Source organism: Hippoglossus stenolepis, chromosome 9 (genome assembly GCF_022539355.2).
Source record: "Hippoglossus stenolepis isolate QCI-W04-F060 chromosome 9, HSTE1.2, whole genome shotgun sequence".
Classification (NCBI taxonomy): domain Eukaryota; kingdom Metazoa; phylum Chordata; class Actinopteri; order Pleuronectiformes; family Pleuronectidae; genus Hippoglossus; species Hippoglossus stenolepis.
The window spans coordinates 2,754,071-2,764,300 of record NC_061491.1 but is presented as its reverse complement, the minus strand read 5'-3'; the positions used below and the strand labels follow the sequence as shown (position 1 = coordinate 2,764,300).

General features: G+C 38.9%; 1 pseudogene; it reads right to left on the bottom strand.

The window, feature by feature from the left end:
- Positions 1-3,680: 3,680 nt before the first annotated feature.
- On the bottom strand, positions 3,681-5,086 carry LOC118115265 (annotated as a pseudogene).
- Positions 5,087-10,230: the final 5,144 nt, after the last annotated feature.

Genomic DNA, 10,230 nt, shown 5'->3' with positions numbered 1-10,230 from the left:
GTCCAACCATTATTGCTGTTTCTAGGTAACCATTTTATTTCAGTTCGGCCTCCATGTTCTGCAGCCCCTGAATGGAGCGACAGCTATTATGTCAACTGCAGACACAGGCTACAGGAAAAAGTATTAGCTTTTAGCTGGCATTGGTTTTTAGAGACCCAGTGCAATGCCTCTGCCCTTTCATGTGGCACATGGTCTTAGACAGTGGCATCAGGGCACCAATACCACAAGACTGCTCTGTTCCCACTTTTCCACAAATGTTGTACAGCCACATGTTTTTCAGAGTGAAGCAGCCAGCACCTTGTGATGGATATCTGAAAATACAAGAGGCTGGAACACCAAATTTGTCTTTGTGTATTTTAATAGGGTCTTTCTGCAGAAAGGATCAACACAGAGAGTCACAGGGATCTCAGAGTGAAGATGGAGAACAGTCAAATGCAAGGATCTTATATCGGAGAACTAAGGCTGTTTGTCTGAGCCAGTTCAGACTGGTTCTCTAGGCGCAGTTTGAGACGGGGATTAAGACACAGGAAACTGATTTGCATACGTTTCCATTAGGTTCTTGGACAGTCAATAAGTAATAGAAAGGTCATAAAGGTATTAGAAAGGTCATACAGGTTTCAGGTCACGAACAGTTCTGGTCATAAAAGTCTTAGACAGGTATGCAAAAAGTCACTATTCAATTTCAAAATAGGTTTCAACCACACTTAGTTTTTTTTCCACTACAACCTTTAACAAGCTCATGCTGGCCATTAATCAGGGGAACTGTAGTTTTACACATGTGAACAAATAACAGAACCAACAGAGACCAAGATTTTATTCGTCTTCACATTCACCATCTAATTAAAAACAGTGGGTCTGACTGACTAAAGAAAAATGAACCACATTCTTCATTCATCTCCTCATGATCTTGTCTTTCCCCCTTTTAATCTGTATCATGAATAATGTTATAATTAGAGAGGAGAGTATTGTTCAGCATCTTGTCCAAAACACTTCAACATGGGGTAGGAATGGGGGTGACATGGACTGAACCATCGACCCCCTGATTAATGGCCATCATAAGTTGTAAGTGTTCATTTTTATTATTCTCAGCTAAGTGGCTAATTAAGCTAATTATAGCTTCATTAGTCCATTGAAAATGATATTGATCTTCTTCCACAAATGTCTGTCTGTATGTGGGACACATATTTTTCTAAAACTACATCTTATCAACTTCACAGTTGGTATGTGTATTGTAGATTGTCTGAGGAAGTGCAGTGCTGAATCGTGTACGATTTGAACACATGATACGTTCAATATTAATAAAATGTGTATAAACAGGCGACCAGCGTTCTGTAGCAGTCAGTGGCGGTGAGGCATTGTGCCTTCAGTCTTCGGACAGAATTGAATCATCTTCTTCATCTTTAGATAATTTACAGCAGTAATGAAGCAATTTTAGTTTCATTTAATGAAAATCATGAACTATATTGCACATGAATCAGGTCGGATGAACACAACGTTTAAAAAATACGTCCAGCACACAAACAATCAAAAAATGACAGTATATTATAGGTCTGTTTGAGGAGGACTCACTAATGACGAGGAGTATTTGTGAAGTAGATTCTGGAGCACAGGCCAAACCCAACAGCTCATTCCACAGGCAGTTTTAAAAAAGGCACTGCACTAGTTGTGCAAAAATACTATGTCTAAGGCTAATGGCTGAGCGTCTTCATGAACTACAGGTCTATGTATGTAGCATTGTTCTTTAGCATAAGCTTTGTTACACAAGCGTTTGGGACCAGCCTCACATAGCAGGACATGCTACACACTAGCTACTTCTTCAGATACCAAACCAGTTACCTGATCACGGTAACATTAGAGCAAATTAACACAAAGTTAATTCCATTACCTATCCCTTAAAAGGCTGAAAAAATACACCATCCTCCAAACAACATCAAGTAATTCAAAACGTTCATGTTACTAAGCTATGATTCGATAATTTCTGTATGTTGAAGGGTTTTAGCAAGTTCAATTCAAATCACACATGTGGATGGTTTTTAACTAAGGTAATAAACTCAGTGGTATTTTAATCGCATTTAGTGATTCACCACAAAAGTTCATTTCCTTGTAAGATTCAACTCATTCCAGCATTTCCTTGCTTCAGTATTCTCTGTGGCAGATTTCCAATACTCTTATTGTCTGTTACCTTTATTTGAACTGTTATTATTTTTTTTGTCAAACTTAAGTTCTCATCTACCACATCTACTGTACAGTGTGTTTTCTAAGACTCAGTATTACATGCAGTGTTTGGAAATTACCATGTGTCTTTGAAAATAACGATGCAAAAAAAGTGAGATTCTGCAGTGGGAAGTGATTTCTCACAAGTAACCTTAACTGTGCTGCAGTGGATTACATCCACCTTCATTTTAATCTCTAATGCCAAACAGTATGACAATTAAGTATATTACACTGTGCACCTTGCAGAAAATGACTTGGATTAAGTCAGTTAACAGACTGTAATAAAAAGGTGTTGAGATGTTTTCAATCTCCAACCTGCTGGTTCTGTGCTTTATATAGGAGAAAGATAATACAGGGATCACTGACTAACTGCTTAAGCTTGTCTGGCTGATGTGTGTTGCTTCTTTAACTGGATCACAAACTCTGACAGTATTTCTAATGCATAAAATGTTTCCTTTTTTTCTTTTATACATTTTTAACAGATCTTAATCATATTTTATTGTGAACATTAAGATATCAGCTGTAATGATTTTGGGATGTATTGAAACTGTTTTTCTCACAAGATGGTTTACTGTTTTATATAACGGCTGAATAAAAAGCTATGTGAGTTTAATATATTTTGAGGATATGTATGCTACTTATTTAAAGCAAGGATATGGGTATAATTTATGTCAATTTAGAGCATATAAAGGAATGTTACACTGTAAAAATATCAGATTGACATCTGGTAATGAGTTGTTTCAGAAGATGATTAGATGATTGTCTGGTCCAGTTGGTGCGAGTCATTTAGTTTCAGAAAAACATTAGAAGATCTGAAAGATTACACTCAGAATTACATCTGGTAAAAAAGTTAAAATTTGAAAAACATTGATACCATGACTCAAACACACTGAGTTTCCTGAAATGAAGCAAACAACTAGGTTTAATTCTAACAAAATGTTTTATGAAGCAATGCTAAGAAAAGACCCCAGATGAAAGCTATGTGCAAAGTACTGATGATCCTCTAGGCATCACTACAATGAGCTCTAGCCAAGTGGCAACCCACCATGACATCACCCGTTTTGGCACCATCTTTGTTTTTGAAACCAAAAGTAACCATATTAGAGCCTGACTGAGAGCTTGAGGACACTGCACCCACTACCACCTAAAGATCTCATGGAGAAATGGGTTTGTGGTCCTGTGGTGCAGGAGAACACGATGACCGGCCTGCACAACAACAACCAAACCCTTAGGGATGGTCAGGAATGCTGAGTGGGAGCAAATCCCTGCAGCCAGGTTGTCCAAATACTTTTGGCCATGTGTAGTGTAGACCATATATACCTCACATATGATTACAGTAGCTGGTTTTATCTCAACTACTGACTTTTACATTGCTGTAATTTCATTGTAATATATTGACTGGTGAAGATAATCACAGACTCAGTTTGTGTTATGATGCGTAAAGAAAAAAACAGCAAGTACAGGTAGACCATTCAGTGTTTTTTATTATTGTAAATATATGTACAGATTATTTACTTCATATATACATGTGAAGACAAGTTGAGAACATGAACTCATGATTGGCCACTGAGAACATTTGAACACTTATAGTGATAACATGACAAAGGTAAGCTTATATCACAACAACAGGGTTTCTGTGCTGTTACATGGTCGTTGGAGCAGAGTCTGTGGGGAGGAGTCTTGTTGAGCTCCATGTATTTGTTTGACTGGAGGTCGTCGTCATGATCGCAGCTCTCTTGTTCTCATGCCTGAATCAACAAAAACACTGTTAGTTAAAAAGCAATGGGAATGTGAAGCAGCCACAGTGTTGTGTGAGACGCCTGTCCTGCCCCAACACTGTGTCATGTTGTCAGATGTTTGTACAGTCGAGCTGGACTTACTTATTTTTTCATTTTGAGAATAAATTTTCCGAATGGTGACTCTGGATTCACGCATTTCTCCTGCTTTCCTATGATGCTGTGAGAGAAGAACGAGTCGTGTTAAAGAGAACCCAGTGAATGGCACATAAATGTGAAGTCATTCAGCTCATCTACTCACATAATAATCTCTATTTGTTGGCAGAAGATGTTTGGGTGGTGTATGACTGGCTCTGACTTGATCTGGCTGATGAGCTGTGGGTTGACCTTGCCGATATAACCGTTTAAGCACTTGCATTTTCTGGATCTGCTGTCTGGTAGTCCTGTGGGAAGAGGAGACAGGCATTTGAGGTTTAGGTTAAAGGTCAGCTCACTCAGACTGTACTGAAGCCTGGTAACAAAAATACATGGCATTGTGCAAGTTAGGATATAGCTAATGCTATTCCCTATCTTGTTTCCTGATTTTTTTGTACAGATCTAAGGACATATATTTTCTTGTATGCATAATGATATCATTGGCAAAGTGTCATGAACAGATTTTCGTTTTTCTGTGACTAAAATAAAATGTTCTGATTTCAGAAGTTTGAACAACAACACTGCAGAGTCAAGTGTTAATTCTCTGAGAGTTAATCACCACCAGTGACCCTTTGAACATTACACACATTGACATTGTCGGAATAACACACTTGTCACACAAAGATCAGCCACTTTGAGCTGCATTACTGCTTGCACTAGATAAAAAGGAACAGCCAGTGTCTACTATTTGCCATTCTGCAGGTAAGTCCCCATTCACAACCCAACATGAAACAAATCAGATCATGAACACGAAGGATTTACAGGACAATAAAGTTTTCCCATTACCTTGAGCACAGAGGACAAGCAGGAAGCTGAGGAAGGTAATAGCAGATGAGTTCATAGTTGTGGCTGTAGACAGGTTCTGGCTCTCCCTGCAGTAGCTCTCTTCAGTCTTTACTCCTGATGACACACAGCACAGGAGGTTTCTGTCTTTTATACACAGAGAGGAAACACTCTGCTTCTGCTATGCAACACTTTCACTTTGCACCAATACTTTCATTTTCTCTGCCCCTTCCCTTTTCTTCTAGTAATCCTGTTTCCCAGAATCAGAGAGAGCTTTTCTCTGGAAAAAGGTTGGTTCACAGAACCATTGTAGTTTGCATTATAAGCTGCACATAAAGCTATGGTGGGGGGTGACCAGTCACAATGAATATGTATTTGTTAAATGAATGAATGATTTATTTTTCCTCATTATTTTCAATGATGGATGAAAATGTAAAAACAAACAAACAAGCAAGCAAACAAACGGGCGAAAACCTAACTGCCTCTGCGGAGGTAAAAAGTCAGCATTGCCTGATTGCGGTATATAACACATGCAGGCTTTACATCACTCCTCTATATATTTTCTGGTTTGGTTGCAAAAAGACGTACATACTGCTGTTTTTAATGTATATTCCCATCTTTGAGATTAGAAAAATAATTCAAGTTTAGCTCATCTAGTTGCATAGGTCAGAAGTTACCTACAACCCAGGTTGGAATTAGTGAGGGACAATGCAGGTAAAATAAACCCATGTCCTCAAGATAAAATAATTTAGTCCAAATGAGGTTCAAAGGTTTTTCGTTTAGTGTTTTGAGCTAAATGCTAAATGCTTGAGTTGGGTTGAGAAGGCCATAGTATAGATGATGACTATTAGCATTCATGACATTGTGAAAGTCATTAGCTGATCCTGTTTCAAAAGGCTCCTTCAAATGCAGCCGACAAGTGCGTCCTTCCATCCCCAACAAACGAAGGCTCCAAAGGGTGGATCCTTCCTGGCCCTACCTTTCCCAGGATCCATTGCGCTTCAGTGATGAACCGTTTTTCATAGAGGTGATGAAAGCAATTAGACGCCCAATGCTTAAGTGTCAGGCTTCAACTTGCAGACACAGGCTACAGACACAGGCCACACAGCTAACCATATACATGTAAAAGAAAAAAACAAGGGCCGCTGAAACCTTCTTGTAGTGTCCAACCATTATTGCTGTTTCTAGGTAACCATTTTATTTCAGTTCGGCCTCCATGTTCTGCAGATCCTGAATGGAGAGACAGCTATTATGTCAACTGCAGACACAGGCTACAGGAAAAAGTATTAGCTTTTAGCTGGCATTGGTTTTTAGAGACCCAGTGCACTGCCTCTGCCCTTTCATGTGGCACATGGTCTTAGACAGTGGCATCAGGGCACCAATACCACAAGACTGCTCTGTTCCCACTTTTCCACAAACATTGTACAGCCACATGTTTTTCAGAGTGAAGCAGCCAGCACCTTCAACAAGGTCATGCACCCCCCCCCCCACACACACACACCCTCTGAAATCTGTTCTCCTCTCTGCATGTCAGTTGTCATTTCAGTGATTTGTGGTTACCCTCCTCTTCCCCAACTACTTCCATTTGTCCATCCATTATCAACACTCTTTATTCTGGTGGGGGCTGGAGCCAATCCTAGCCAACATTGGCCGAGAGGCGTGGTACACCCTAGACAGGTCGCCAATCTATCACAGGGTTATAGAGACAACCATCACACTTAAATTCACAATTTTGAGTCTCCAACTAATCTTAACCGACTCTACATGTTTTTTTAAGTGTGGGAGGAAGCTAGAGCCCCTGGAGAAAACCCACGCAAATTCAACACAGAAAGACCTCCACCAGTAATCCAGCTGTGATAAACACAGGTCAGTTAATTTTTCCTCCTGAGAGGGATTGATCTGAGCTGAACTGTATTTTTACACATGTGAACAAATGACAGAACCAACAGAGACCAAGATTTAATTTGTCTTCACATTCACCACCTAATTAAAAACAGTGGGTCTGACTGACTAAAGAAACATGAACCACATTCTTCATTCATCTCCTCATGATCTTGTCTTTCCCATTTGAATCTGTATCATGAATAATGTTATAATTAGAGAGGAGAGTATTGTTCAGCATCTTGTCCAAAACACTTCAACATTCTCATTTCTCCAGAATGATCTGGCCCCAGCCCCTTCTAACCACACAACTGTCATTGCATCAGTCAATTCGTCAGAGGCAAAGCAGAATTCCAAACCATGTCTAGCCCATAGTTTAATATTAACCCCACCCTTATGTGGAAGTTTCCACTTCCTTCACAGTCACCATTCACGGCTGCAACAGGATATACAGAACTTTCATTTCTCTAAAAGCATGTTTCCGTTTTCGTCATCTTCAGTGGGAGAAACTAGGAAACAAGGAAAGGATGCAAGTGAGGAAGAGAGAACTGAAATTTACTCATGGTGCTTCAGTGGATAAGGGTGCATGTTGAATAGTGCAAAATTAAACTTACCTTTGCCAAATAGTTTCCACTATGGCCACAAGTGACATGTACTGTATGTGCCAAAGTGTCAAAGCTAAAACATGGTGTAACAGTAACAATCGACAAAGGAATGCAGTAATGTTAAGTCACAGAAATTTCCAGTCTACAGTTAACTAGAATATGCCAATACAAACATAAACTGACGTATATGGACAAGTAACGCAATAGCTGCAAAAAATCTAGAATTGAGCAATGTGTTTACTGCTCATCATCATTCTTCCCTTTTCCTCGTAATCGCACAAGACGACTTCCTTTCAAAGGAAACACTGGCCTTCTCAAGGAAATTTGCATGTGACTGACCTGTTGTCTGGTTTGCCAGTGATTCAAACCAGCATACAGTCAATACTGAACAGTAATAGTTACGGTCATTTGTTCCAACAGAAAGCTTTTTTTTCAGCAGCACATTAGTGATGAAGCAGATCCCAGAGCGTTTTGGTGTAACTGCAGCATGTTATTGTCGACACATGTGGTGCCTCTGTCATGCACTGTCAGCAAATCTCTCAAGTTTTCCAAAGAAGTAGAATGTGAAATTGAAAGGAACAAGCTGAGGGAAATGTCGTCAGCGATGAACCACCACTGACTAAATTTAATTTTGAATCTGTCAATGTAGCACTTGTGTGAAATCAAATGTTAACTGGGCTGAAGAAATTCTTTGGAAAATATTTCATATATTTACACTATTACACACTAGTGTTTGCTCATTTTATGAATGATAGAATAGCCCATTTTTAATTTTATTTTGTATGACCAGATTAAAACAAATCAAAATGAGCAGGATATTAATCATTTTCTACGAAATGGTTCTGCCTGCTTAATAACAGCTTAATAACAATACATTTCCATGTGTGGTGGAGTGTATACGTAGACATTGAATAATGTACTGAATAGATGGAGAAAACCATCTAACATTATTCTTGAATTCATTAAAACAACATGACATGACAATGTTCTCTCTTCTTTCAGTTTATCTGGATTTAAACAAAGTCGTTTTTTAAAAATACACTGTGTCCATACATGAAACATACATACTAATACATACACTGACAGTTCCATTGATTACAAACTTTCACTGTATTTGATCAGGTTTATTCTTTCAGAGCCTGACCAAAGACCTGAGCAAAAGACATTCATAATCAGACAGTGACACGAGCGGCACACAAAAATATAAAAAGCATCAGAAGGGTAAAACTTGTGTGTAGTACACCCAAATCAGGTAATTCTAAAATGATACTGTAACAGAGACTGTAATAATGCTATTTCATTATTACATCATGACCTCATTATATAACGTGATGACTCATGAATCTTTTTAATAAACTAATCCTACTGGTTGCAAACAACTTCCACCATGTCCCCCTTTCCTAAGCAGTGTTATTGTTGGCACCACTGGGGCAAAGACCGGATCCCTTTCCGGTCTCCTCAGATCACTAGCAACTCCAACCATCAGGCTGGCTACTCTCCAAAGCAAGAAACAACCAGAAGTCCAGCTTTAACCACAAACCCTGATCTCAGTGTTAGAGTAAAACACCTGGTTCTAATAACTTATTTATAGTTACTAAGTTTCTATCATTCTCCATCTTTGCCTTCTTGTCTTCCTTTGACAACAGAGCTCTGTTCTTTTGCAAGGTAGTTTACACAATTGTTCTAATGTGTGCCACTATTCCACTGTCTGGGGAAAGCTACTTGTATATGCTTTAAGTTGGTGGCGGATGCTTTCCCTTTGTGCTGTAGGGTCTTAAATTTTCCTATTTTCCTGTCAAATGTCATCCTGGATGGGATTATAGTACATCCATGGACCTATTAATTTTAAAGTGAAAGTGAGGGAACCAATCTAAATGCAGAAAATGTCATCATTCTACAGTCAATAGTTAATGCAGTCTGCTTCATCAATAATAATGAAGAGTAAATTAAGAAAGCAGTAAGATTTGCCTTTTCTATAGAAACGTGTTTGTTTGACTGCTCAACTACAGGTTAGGGTATAATCTTGCAGTTGTCTTTCAGCTGCTCTCATGACGATATTCAACATATTTGATTATTGTTTTCTTTTACTTAGTATGTCCTTCCTGGTACAACCTGGGTTCAGGGGAACAGGAAATCAAACTACTATCCCAGGGAACAGCAGCCAACCCGCTCTACCACCTGAACCATGATAAAGGATTAGGTGCAAAGGGGCCTTTGTACCCAGAATGTTGATAATAACAACAGTTGGTGTAGTTATTTCTGCTGGGTGTGCAGAATGATGTGTGTGCGGATTAATGTGACATAAATGTGCTATGGAAACCTGAAGCATCCAGTGCACATACAATGAATATGGAGAAGGAACAGAGATTTTAATGTGAAGCACTCATGGAGCTAGTGAATCTAAAAGTGAAGATATAGTGACATCTATAGGTGAAGTTGCATACTGCAGCCAACCAAATTCCCCTCACCTCACCCTCTCTTTTCAGGGGAAATCTATGGTGGCCTTCAGGAAACAGGAACATCTGGTGCAGCTTGGTTGAATTTAAGGGCACTGTTGGGTCTTGGTGGAGGTACGTGCTCTACTGAGGAACATTCTACTTTATTATCATTTCTGTTCTCCTCAGATCAGTATTTCTCACTGCTGTGGCTATTTGAGGAATTTCTTACTGCTTAGGGCATAATATTGTAAGAGAATCGCAATGCCTGATGTACAAATTGATCAGCAACTATTTCATATTTTAAATTATTAAAAGATGTATAGTAAATGTCTACAGTACACACAGAACTATTTTTTTTATTTGAGTCTTCTTTGATTT